The following is an 11,685-nucleotide window of genomic DNA, read 5'->3' as shown; positions in this document are numbered from 1 at the left end:
ATCTTGTAGCAGGAATTATTGTAGGTGCTAACAGCACTTTGCCAAAAGTGCTGTTTCCTGCTCATGAGTTTCAGAACCCTAAACTAATGGTGTTATAAAGGAATTCTGTTGGTCTGTGGGAGCTCATTCTTACAAATGATCACCTCTTAAACCCTCTTTAATTACACCTCTTCAAAACTGGCCCTCATTTCAATGACTTGAACCAGAGGTCTCTTTCAACCAGCACTTTTTTTAAGCTGCTATAATTTCTAAGTGCATGGGTATGCATAAAATACTTGGAGGTTTTACAAGTAAAGAGTAAGTGGATTTCTGGACTGAAAGAGTTTCCTGAAGGAGATTAACACCTGCAGTGGGAGGAACAGGTTTAGTAGTGGTTTCTGTATGAAAGGCACTTGAGAAAATAACAAGAGGTGAGGAGCAGAAAAGTACTTGAAGAAGAGGAGGGTATGAATAGATAAGGCATAGATACAAGGCAGCTTTCTATCCTAAAAACAGAAGTAATCTCGCCACACAATAGAGTAGCTATCTAGAGGTTATAATACTGAGTTAGTTTCCTGGACTTTCTCTTCAATCGATGGACAGATAATATTTTAGAGGACAACTTGTCCTGTGTTAAAACAGTGATAAGCTGGGATCGTCACTGATAAATCACAAGATTTATTAGCATCACAGTAATATTTTCAGTTACAAACATTTTTCCTTCACAGTGATATCCATGCCAAGTATTGCATTTAATTTAAAACATTTTATAATTTTAACCTGATTTCAGTTTAAATGCATTTAAGAATCACATTAATCAAAGTTGTAGAAACAATTTATCATTTAATGACAGATTTAAAGCTGAAAACCTTTGGAAGAATTCTAACAGATAAGCAAGTCTAATATTTGTGGAGTTTTCTCTTGTTCATTTAATCTTGGGAAGATAAGAGAAATTCCAGTATGGTAATATACTATGTAAAATGAAGTCAGAGAATCACAGGAGTTGAGGCTGGATTACATCTAGAAGTAATCTAGTCCAATCCCCCTGCTCAAGCAGAGCCCCCTGGAGCCCGTTGCCCAGGACAGTGTCCAGATGCCTGTTGAATATCTTCAAGGAGGGAGACTCCACAACCTCGCTGGGTAACCTGTGCAAGTGCTCAGTTGCTGTCTCAGGCAAAAAAAGTGTTTTCTGGTGTTCAGAGGCACCCTCCTGTGTTTCAGTTGGTGCCCATTGCCTCTTGTCCTGCCACTGGGTGCCAATGAAAAGAGCCTGGCTCCTTCCTCTTCATACTGTCCCTTCAGGTATTCATTAATAAGATCCTCCCCTGAAACTTCTCTAAGCTGAACAGTCCCAGCTCTCTCAGACTTTCTGCACAGCAGAAATGCTCCAGTCCCTTTGTTGTCTTCATGGCCCTTTACTGGAGATTCTTTCTCTAGTATGTCTGTACTGGGGAGCCCAGAACTGGACACAGTGCTCCAGGTGTGGCCTCGCCAGTGCTGAGTAGAGGGGAAGGGATGACCTCCTGCAAGCCTGCTGACAGAGATAATGGAAGCATTTGGTATATTGCTAGACACATTCTAGCCTTTGTCAAAAGTTGTTCTCCATGGGCAATCCATTGTTTAGGCATTCACCAGGAGCACAATGTGTGCAAATACATTTTGCTTACACATAAGTAATCAGCCTCAGGGGAGCAATTGTTTTGGTATGATCACTTTTTGTGTATAGTTCCACTCTTCTGTCAAAGGAAAAAAAAACACTATTTAGGATGAAAGTAGGATTTTAGTTCTATGGAAAAATGTGTTAAGCTTTCAAAGCTTCTGCATATCTGTGAAACCATTACTGTGCAGGTTTTCCTGGGCAGATGGTGATTAGAGGAGCTTGCTTGTGTGAGAACCAGCTTCAGTTCTTTGTTTGAGGGAAGAGGCTTTTATCTGGCTCCTTAGCGTGGCACCTGAACATGATAACATGGAGTTAATGCCTATCCTATTTCTACCCAGGTCTGTCTTAGAGTAGACATTTTGTTGTGGGCTAAAAATATTCTCCAATCCAAAACATTTTTTTACAGCTTTTGTTCCATGAACTAGATCTCAATGGAAGCTATAACCATTTTTTCCAATGACCTCAACAGTAGCAAGAAAGGAAACTAAGCTAAACCTTAACCATCAAACACTGTCTTGACTTCCTTCTGCAAATGGCTGGTTTCCTTTAGGAGCATGTAAGTTCTACTGAAGCGTGGGAAGCTGATCAGTCTGCCCTATCTGCTTATTAATATAATCATTTTTCCTAAGTATTTTTGGTACAAATATGATTTTTATATTTGTTCATGTGTGTTTTACGTGCCTGAAGTGCTAAGTCAACTTCAAGTGAGGTAAGATCTGGATGCCCAGCAACTGAGTGCACTGTGTGTGCTACTGCACAGATCACAGCTCAGAGTTGGCTGCTGGAGAGACCTGGGGGCAATATGTGTGTTTATAGTCTGATCCCAAACTTCCAACTAGTCTATCTAGTGAGAAGACCTCATTGAAAAGACTTAAGGCCTGAGATGGTAACTGGGAGAGGAGCCTGGGTCCATGGGATTATGGATAGACTTTGAATTCTGTGCTGGCATTCTAGGCATCCCTGAACGTGAGTGTGTATGTTCTGCTAGCAAGCTGCAGTCTTGATCAGCTGGAGAAGAGGACCAGGGCCAAGCTGTGCTGCTCATGTGTGTGACAATGCCCTGTGGTCATGTGCCTGCCAGTGAAAGTACTGGTCTTGGTCTGTGTTACTCTGTCATTGGCCATGTGTATTTTGTGTGTGTGTGTTTGCATCTTTGGAACATGAGCTCAGCTTTGCTGTCTAGACCTGAAAATGCAAACTATAGGAGCCCCATCCAGCAGAAAGGGATGGGAGGAATCCCCTGGCTCTGAGGCCCCACCAGGCTGGCTCTAGCAGCCAGCTAGGGAAAGAGACCTTACCTCAGTCCCAAAGTGTATCAGCTTTGTCTACCTGCTACAAAGACTGATAGGTTTGTGGGCATTTTGATTGTCCATAAAAACTCCTCAGTGGCACCTGCATCTTCTCCCTTGGAAGCCAAACATAAAAACAACAGGGCAGTGAATAGAAATGGAATTAATATAAGCTCAACAAATAATCTATTATTTACATATGAGACATTTAGTCTAAACGTTAGCTATATGAATATCAACTTGACAGTATATCTTGAAATCAAGTTTTATAGTTTCTTGTGCTTGTAGTCTGCTCTGGATGCAGTATCCAATATAGTGCTTTTGTTAATGGATTAGGAAAGCTGAATGTGTTAGCTTTGAATCTATCAAGTACCTGTATTATTTACATGTAGAAAAGTATTTTTCTTATTCAGTTTGAATGGTATACCATTTGAAGATAATTGTACAACTATAAAATATTATCTAAAAATCTACATTATTCAAATTTAATTCATTTGCTAAGCAAAATGTGTAATTTCTTTTCATTCTAAATGGAATAATTTTCACTTGCACAGCTTTTGTTAAATCTCATCTGATTATTACCTTCCAGATAAAAAGACTAATATTGGGCAAACTCTTAAATCCACAAAATATGAGTGTTGAACATTTAAACAGGTACATTATGGATACTATCATATGCTTTGAACTGAACCTTGCTGGGAATTCCTATAAATTTCTTCTGGTATTAAAAAGTAAACTGTTTTTCATCTGTAACAATCTGACATGGACAGATAACGGATGGCTTGGAAGGACTTACAGGTTCTTTTTCCTCCATAAAGAAGTGTTAAAAATGAAGCATATCATCTATTATTTTCCTGTGTCCTTTTTAGAACTTTCTGACTAAACAGAAAAGTGATCTATTGCAATGCAGTTGCCCACATTGTGACATTTCAGATGTGATTATCAACATGCAGCACACTGGGTTTTGAGGTTTTTTAAACAAAGGTGACAGGAGTTAGTGTAATCTCAGGACTGCAGTAATTCATTGGGATGTCTGCATGCCACAGTGGGAGTTCCCACAACTCCATGGCACAAATTTTAAATGTCTTCATCTAGAAGAATCTATAGACTAGTAGTGGGGATTTTTGTCAAATTATTCTTAGAGATTATCTTTTAAAGGTAGCATGCTTTGGCATGCAGTGTGAGCTTAAGCCAATTGTATCCTTAGCTACATCAAAAGCAGAGTGACCAGCAGGTCAAGGGAGGTGATTCTCCCCCTCTGCTTGGCTCTCGTGAGACCCCCACCTGGAGCACTGTGTCCAGCCTGGAGACCCAAACTTAAGAAGGACATGGAGGTCCTGGGGAGAATCCAGAAGGAGGACACAAACATGATCAGAGGGCTGGAGCACCTCTCCTACAAAGATAGGCTGAGGGAGTTGGGGCTGTTCAGCCTGGAGAAGAGAAGGCTCCAGGAAGACCTTACAGCCCCTTCCAGTGCCTGAAGGGGCTACAGGAAAGCTGGGGAGGGGCTTGGGACAAGGGCTTGTAGTGACAGAAAAAGGGGTAATGGATTAAAAGTGGAAGAGGGGAGATTTAGGTTAGAAATTAGAATGAAATTTTTTAGTGTGAGGGTGGAGAGGCACTGGAACAAGTTACCCAGGGAAGCTGTGGAAGCCGGATCCCCAGCAGTGTTAAAGGCCAGGTTGAATGGGTCTCTGAGCAACCTGGTCAAAGGAGGTGTCCCTGCCCATGGCAGGGGGGTTGGAACTAGGTGATTTTTAAGGTTCCTTCCAAACCATTCTATGATACTTTGCAGCCCAAAACTTTCATCTAAGCTGAAATTCAACCAGTTTGCTGTATTTATAGTGTCTCTCAGCAAGCATCCTCAAGGACAGCCTCTTTAAACTGTGCAAACTGCACAAAATAAAGCACATTAGTGATCAAAAGCTGGATGATTTACTAATTTCTCTTTTGGTATTGATCAGACACAGTGACATGGCAATGGGAATTGTGTTGAGTGTCAGGAGAAAAGACTGAAGAGACCAAAAAGCAATAGGATCATGAAAATCACTCAGGCTAGTATACTGGGAAGTAGAAAAAGTTACTAGTCTTGAGCACTGCTCAGAAGAAACTTCCATTGCTGTTACTTCCCGTCATTTTTGTCTTTCTTTAGGGAGGTTAAGATGAAAAACTTCATGGGGAGAAAATTCCTTTCCTCTCAGGTTATTCTTCTGACTGGATGTATATTGGTATCTGACTGCCAGGTTCTACAAACATCCATAATGGATCATGTATCATGGATATTGTGGATCAGTAACAGAAAATAAAAGCAGTATCTCATGTTCTTACACAAGTTAGGTGCTTACAGGGCATGCTAAGAAGCCCCAGACTTGTCTCTATAGATGTATACATGCTTGCACAGCATCAGTATGAACTCATGTGTTGACCTCCATGCAGAGACCTGTGTCTCTGTGTGATTTTGCCAATGATAAAGACATCATGTCTGTTACTCTGTTGGAGATACTACTGATGTATCTCTTTGTCAAGCTTTTAAGATTTCCTTCTCAAACTGTAGGCATTGCTTGGCATTTTGGTGCAGATTTTCAGTGTTCCAGTTTATATCCTGCTTAGTCTCTCAAGGGAAGTGGCAGATTCCCCCACATTGGACAGTTAAGTCACAGCTTGACAGGGTGCTGAGCCACCTCATATAAACTATAGTAGTACCTAGAAAGGTTGGACCAGATGGCTCTTGAGGTCCCTTCCAGCCTGGCATTCTATGATTCTATGATATCTCTTCATAGCTCTCTGCTATCCAAAGAAGTCAGAGAAACACATTTTTTAATTACTAAACTAGCTGTGGAAAAGTAATGCTACAGATTTATACTTAAGTAGGTATAATTTTTTTTTCCCCAGTGGCACTGAATAACTGAATAATAGAACTATTCAGAGTCACATGAAAACATGGTTGTAAAACACAGAACAGGGGAAACTGGTGAGCTGAGTCCTTTGTGAATCTTCAGCTGTATTGTAAGTAACAGGAAGTTTCTGTTTGTGTTTCAGTCCAACACTACTTTTATAGGAACACTAAGTTTTCTGATAATAATTTAGATAGAATAATCTGTGACATTGAGGAAATCCTGATGACAACTAAAAACAGTATTTGAGGAAGATGTTGATCTGCTAAAAGCATAAAGTGTAAGATAAGCCAAATTGGTCACATGTCCTCCCTTACATTGTAGGAATAGCTGAGGCACCTAATGTTTTCTGGTTTTTAACAGCTTGAGGAAGTATTGTCATTAACCTTGTATTTTATTCTTGATCCAGTGTACTCGACAGCTACTTTGACGATAAAACTGTATTTCTTCAACATAAATGTCAACCTCTAGAAATGCAATTATAGAAGGTGTATGTGCTGTTGAAAGATTTGAAAGGAGTTGAAATTGTACTGGGAGAGGGTCATTAAGGGATCTGTCCTGCCCCACATAATTTTCTCCTATTGTAATACTTTCAATTCAATATATCCCTAACTGCTCCAAAATACTTTTTCTAAAACCAGTACTTTGAAACAAATGTGCAGGATTTTTTTTTTTATTTTAAGAAGAACTGGTAAAGAATTCAAAATTTTGCAGCATTTAGAAAAAATCTTTAACAGCCTTAGTATTTATGTCACAGAATCACAGAATGTGTGGAGCTGGAAGGGACCTTTAAATATCATCTAGTCCAGCCCCCCTGCACTGCTTAGGGACCTTTTTAACTAGACCAGGTTGCTCAGAGCCTGGTCAAACCTGACTTTGAATGTCTTCAGGGATGGGGCCTCCACCACCTCTCTGGGCAACCAGTTCCAGTGCTTCACCACCTCTTCAGGCACTGGAAGGCTGCTGTGGGGTCCCACTGGAGCTTTCTCCTCTCCAAGCTGAACAATCCCAGCTCTCTGCCTGTCTTCATAGGAGAGGTGCCCCAGCCCTCTGATCATTTTTGTGGCCCTTCTCTGGACTCGTTCCAAAAGTTCCATATTCCTCTTGTTTTGAGGACAATAACATAATGTAGCATAAGTGTATTAAAATGTAATCTGCAGTGCACACATAAAAATCCAACTTTTGATATCACTAATTTTCCATACACACATATAATAATCTATTTGATTTTACAGTTCAGCAAACTGAGAACATCCATTCTACCCCACTGTGAGAAACACACTAGCAGTGAGGGAATCCAGTATCAAAACATGAAGTGTTGTATAGTATTAAAGGAGGGTTGTTTGCCCTGCTAACCCATTGATTGTGTCCAGTGATAGGTTGGCATGGTGTGCTCGAACCCATACATCAGCAAGTACTGTCAAAATGAGTTATTCCTGAACAGTAGGCCAGTGTATGCCTGGAATCCTTATTTTATCTGGAATCCTATGGTAAGCAAATTTTTTTTCCACTGTTACTATATCACTAAACTGTGGATTTTAGACTGTATTGCATTTTCTGTGTGTGTGTCTAAGAAAAAAAATAATTTCTCTAGACGAGGACCATCTTTCTTTTAAGTGTTGTAACAGTTCTGAAACAACATGGATAATAGGTAGTCACAAATTTCATGTTGGTCCATGAGGGTTTTTGTATCTCTGGTGTTGATTCCCTGTTTTGTGTTTGGATTTGAAAGATGGCAACATGCATGCCATCAACTGATAACTTAGCTTCTGTTCTCAGGTTATTTTTGGCTGGATGCTTTGGTGTTTCCAGTATCAGGCTGTGCATTTCCAATGCATTGCTTTGCAGCATCCTATTGTAGGTACCAGTGTCATCCTAGTAATTTGGCACACTTTTTAAATGTGTTTTGACTTTTTTTTTTAAATTATGGTCTTTTTTTAGCAATGAAAGGAACATGAGATGTATTCACTGCAGTTTTAAATTTTTTTCAGTTCTCTTATTGGGCCTCTCACAAACATCTTTTTGCAAAATCTTCACTGTTGAAGGACAGGGGATAAAGCCACCTGATAATGCAATATTACATAGGTTTGTGGGTTTTAATCCAGCTTGAGAAGGGAACCCAATCACTGTAATCATAACCAGTGTTGATACTACTCACTTCATTACAAGAGGATAAAGGCACCAAGTGACAACGATGTGTGTGTTTGAGGGATCAACCCTCAGGACCCCCACTTGCTGAAAATAGTGTTGAAACCCCATTGTAACCCCTCAAAAAAACCTCTCGTTTGCATCCCAAAATGACTGCCTGAGAGGATGGAGACAATAATAATGGCCTGTGTGTGGCCTATGTGCAACAATTGAGAGAAGGATAACAGGGAGGTCCACTCCAGCTGCTCAGTTTTAAGAATTAAATACACTTATTCATCCTTGAGAATAAACATAAGTAGGCCTATGAACAGGCTGCAATGGTGGCTTTGGGAGCCTTGCTGACACCAACTCTCTCCTGATGGTTGGCCCAATGATGGATCCTGGACTGGTGATTTTCTCTTATCTGTCTCTCTGACAGATTTCTTCTCCTACTCTCTCTTCCTTCCTAAAATCATTAAATAATGCAAGGCCTAACCAGGATTTTTTTTCTCAGGTCATGCAGCTTGAACATGTGTGTGTTGTGACTTATATTATGACCTATTAATAATCAGCCTTTAGGGTCATGCGGCCTGAGATAATAATTGAAGTATCAGTATTGCTTCTATAGTTTTAATTCAACCTAACAGATTACATTACAGCCACCGAAGAGCAAGTCAACAATGTCTAAATATAGTTCAGAGAGTAAAAACCCTAAAGTGATAAATTGACCCACAGCTGATGGAGTAGTTAACTAAGCTGTGATGGCCCTGCTCACTCGCAGAATCTGATGATAATGGCAGCTTTGACACTATGTTGTCTATTACTGAATTTAAGTTAATTTTATCTATGATCTATAACAAGAGAAATAAGGCTTTACTCTGCATCCACCTGATAGCTGGTGCCACTAGATAGGCCATCCTTCTTTTGTGTGGTTTTGTCAAAGGGAAGGGTAAGGAGTTAAGGGGAAAACTCATGCTGAAAGGGGGAGTCAGCCTGATGGACTTTGTGGTGAGGTGAATTAACAAAACCCTTTAAAAGGTAAAAACTATTCAGTGTCCTGATGGCATTTCCCTTCATCCTGTGCAAAATTTAAGTCCTGCACCTCCAGTGCAGAAATCAGAGAAATTATACTAAAAGCTTGAGAGGCAAGATAGCATTTGCACTAGTAGAAATAAAATTTGAAAAAAAAAATAAAAAAATAAAGCTTTGCTTGTTTCATCTGTCCTTTTTTTTCTTTTTCTGTGGTGTTTCCTCACTGTAATTCTCTGCACCATTCAGTGAAATGATGCTGTGTAGTGAGAACTGAAAAATGCACATTAGAGAAATGACCATGCAAGCAGGTTACTTTATGCAATGAATCATTCAAGGGAATATGAAGCAGAAAACCCACCCTAGTAAAATATCAGGTAATTGTGCAATTTATTTCCTGGGAGAAGAAGGGTTAAAGTTTGGCTCTAAGCAAGGAAGCAGCTCTTCTCACAGCAGCCAGGAGTAAGGAACGTTATGCCTTCCCTTAATATATTTCTGAATAAAAAAGCAGAAGTTAATGCAAAGGTAGTGTACATGATAGAGTGGCTTATTCTATGATTCTTTATTGCTATAAATTACTATTAAAATACAAGTGAGGTAGAGGGAAGAGGAACTGAAGCATAGATGTGACCTGTCATTTTCATTGCTGCAAGAAGCTGAATTTCTTCTGTAATGCTTTCACCCTCATTAGAAACAATTTTAAGTTCATATATTCATAAGCACGTGTATGATTTTCTCTTGTGAAACTGTTTATAAATGCCTGAAGCCATGACCTGCGGGGGGAGTCCTACACATTAGCAATGGAGACTACAAGTGCCTACGGATACAATCCAGTGCTCCTTCCTACGCAGCAGGACTCTTCCCTGCAGAGGAGCTGTCAGTGGTTTGCTGGCAATGTTCTCGTTCCTCTCAACATGCAGAAACACAAGCACGTTGTCAACACAGCTTCTGGCGTGGATCAGTAGCCATAATTAGCCCCTCTCTCTTGTTTGTGATAGACAACTGAATATAGGTTGAGCTTCCCATTACTTGTTGAGTTCAGCATTTCTCAGTGAATGTGTCCTCTCCTAGTAATGGCTTTGAAAAACCTTTTAAAATGGAGGCTATAGAGTGTTCCAGCCTTTGCTGTAGAAAGAGCTAGCAGGGCTGAGGCCTGAAGGGCATGCAGTCTGTAAATGTCATGTGTTAAGATGAAAGAAGGAAAAATCCTCTGGATGACATTGTGAGGGAAACTGGTCTTTTCACCCTAATGCTGGCTTAAGTCAGGTGAGGTTTGATGTTGGGAGACAGTTGGCTCAGGTTACTAGTATTGCTATATTTCAAAAGATTGAAACTTAACCCTACTACTCACAAACCTAAGCTGTGATACTTGTGAGAGTCTTGTTTTGGAGTTGCCATCATGTAGGCAACAAGCAGCATGGAATTCCCATGACTTCAAATCCAAAGGCCCATAGAAACTTTTTCTCACACTTCTCCATTTGTGAAAGTGTTTGGGGTAGCTAAACTGGCCCTGATCACCACTGTGAAGTCCAGTTTAATGATAAAATCATATTTTGTGCCCAGTAGGATTGTGGTACCTGGGAATTAGCCCTGTGATCATGACAACCCATCCCAAATCTCTGGACAGAGCACTGACAATCTCTTGTATGACACCATGTTGAAAAGTGCTGAAGCAAAAATGAGACAATATCTAGTCCTGTTAGGTCAAATTGAGATGAAGGTTTTGGTGGACTGCCATGTTTTATATGATGAAATGGTATCTAGTTGAACTGGTCCTTGAGTGTTTACTAGCATCCCTTTCTCACATCTGGCTTGCAAACTTAAAATACCTTCAGACTGATGTCTTGTCCAGAGCCATCCAAGAAAAGACATCAGGAACAAGACAAACCACACAGGTTTGGTGACCAGACATTGCTATTGGCTTTCTGAATCATGCCATATTGCATATTAGCTGATTTAAAACACAAAATATGTTCTGGGGAGAGGCAGAAGCTTGCAGCTTTCAGTGTTTTCTGGGAGGTTAGCATTATGTAACACCAGCACTGGGATGATTTGGGTGCAGAAGAATAGATCCTTCTTGAAGGGTAAATCTGTAGGCTTTATTAGAATAATCACATCACTTTATAAATGTCTTTCAACCAAGATGTAATAGCATATCAAGTGCATGTGGAAAAGGAAGTAGAGAAATGATGACATAATAGCTGGAGTGTTCCAAAAGTTATGTGAAAGAAGAGACAAATAGAGGTCAACTCCTGTGTGTAGTCTCTGCCCTTAAACTTGAGAAAGACTAGTAGTTTCACATTTCAAATTACTTTAAAAGTGGGGAGGGGATAAAAGGGTCAAGATTAACCCTCAGTTAAATTCATTCCATTTCACTGGACTCACATAAGTGAAAATGAATAGCAGAATTCTGCCTTTTTCATTGTAATTTAGAGCTGTTATGAGTAGCTCCTCACAGCTAACAGCTGACCTGGCATTGAGCCAACAGCTGCAACAGAGTATTTTGTCACTGTGTGTTTTCTTTTACCTGTTGTGAGCCTGTTTACGTGTTTTAATAAATGTCAGTGGAATCCCACATGAAAAGCTACAATTTCAAGACAAAAATGAAAAAGCAGTGTTTGAAGACTTGCCCTTCTGGTTCAGATCAGAGTTTCCAGCAGACTTAACTGTGTAATCTCATGTTTCTCACAGTGGTCAACATTCCTGC

The sequence above is a fragment of the Chaetura pelagica genome, unplaced genomic scaffold (genome assembly GCF_000747805.2).
Source record: "Chaetura pelagica isolate M959 unplaced genomic scaffold, ChaPel_1.0 scaffold34, whole genome shotgun sequence".
Taxonomy (NCBI): domain Eukaryota; kingdom Metazoa; phylum Chordata; class Aves; order Apodiformes; family Apodidae; genus Chaetura; species Chaetura pelagica.
Note: the sequence above shows the minus strand (reverse complement) of the source record.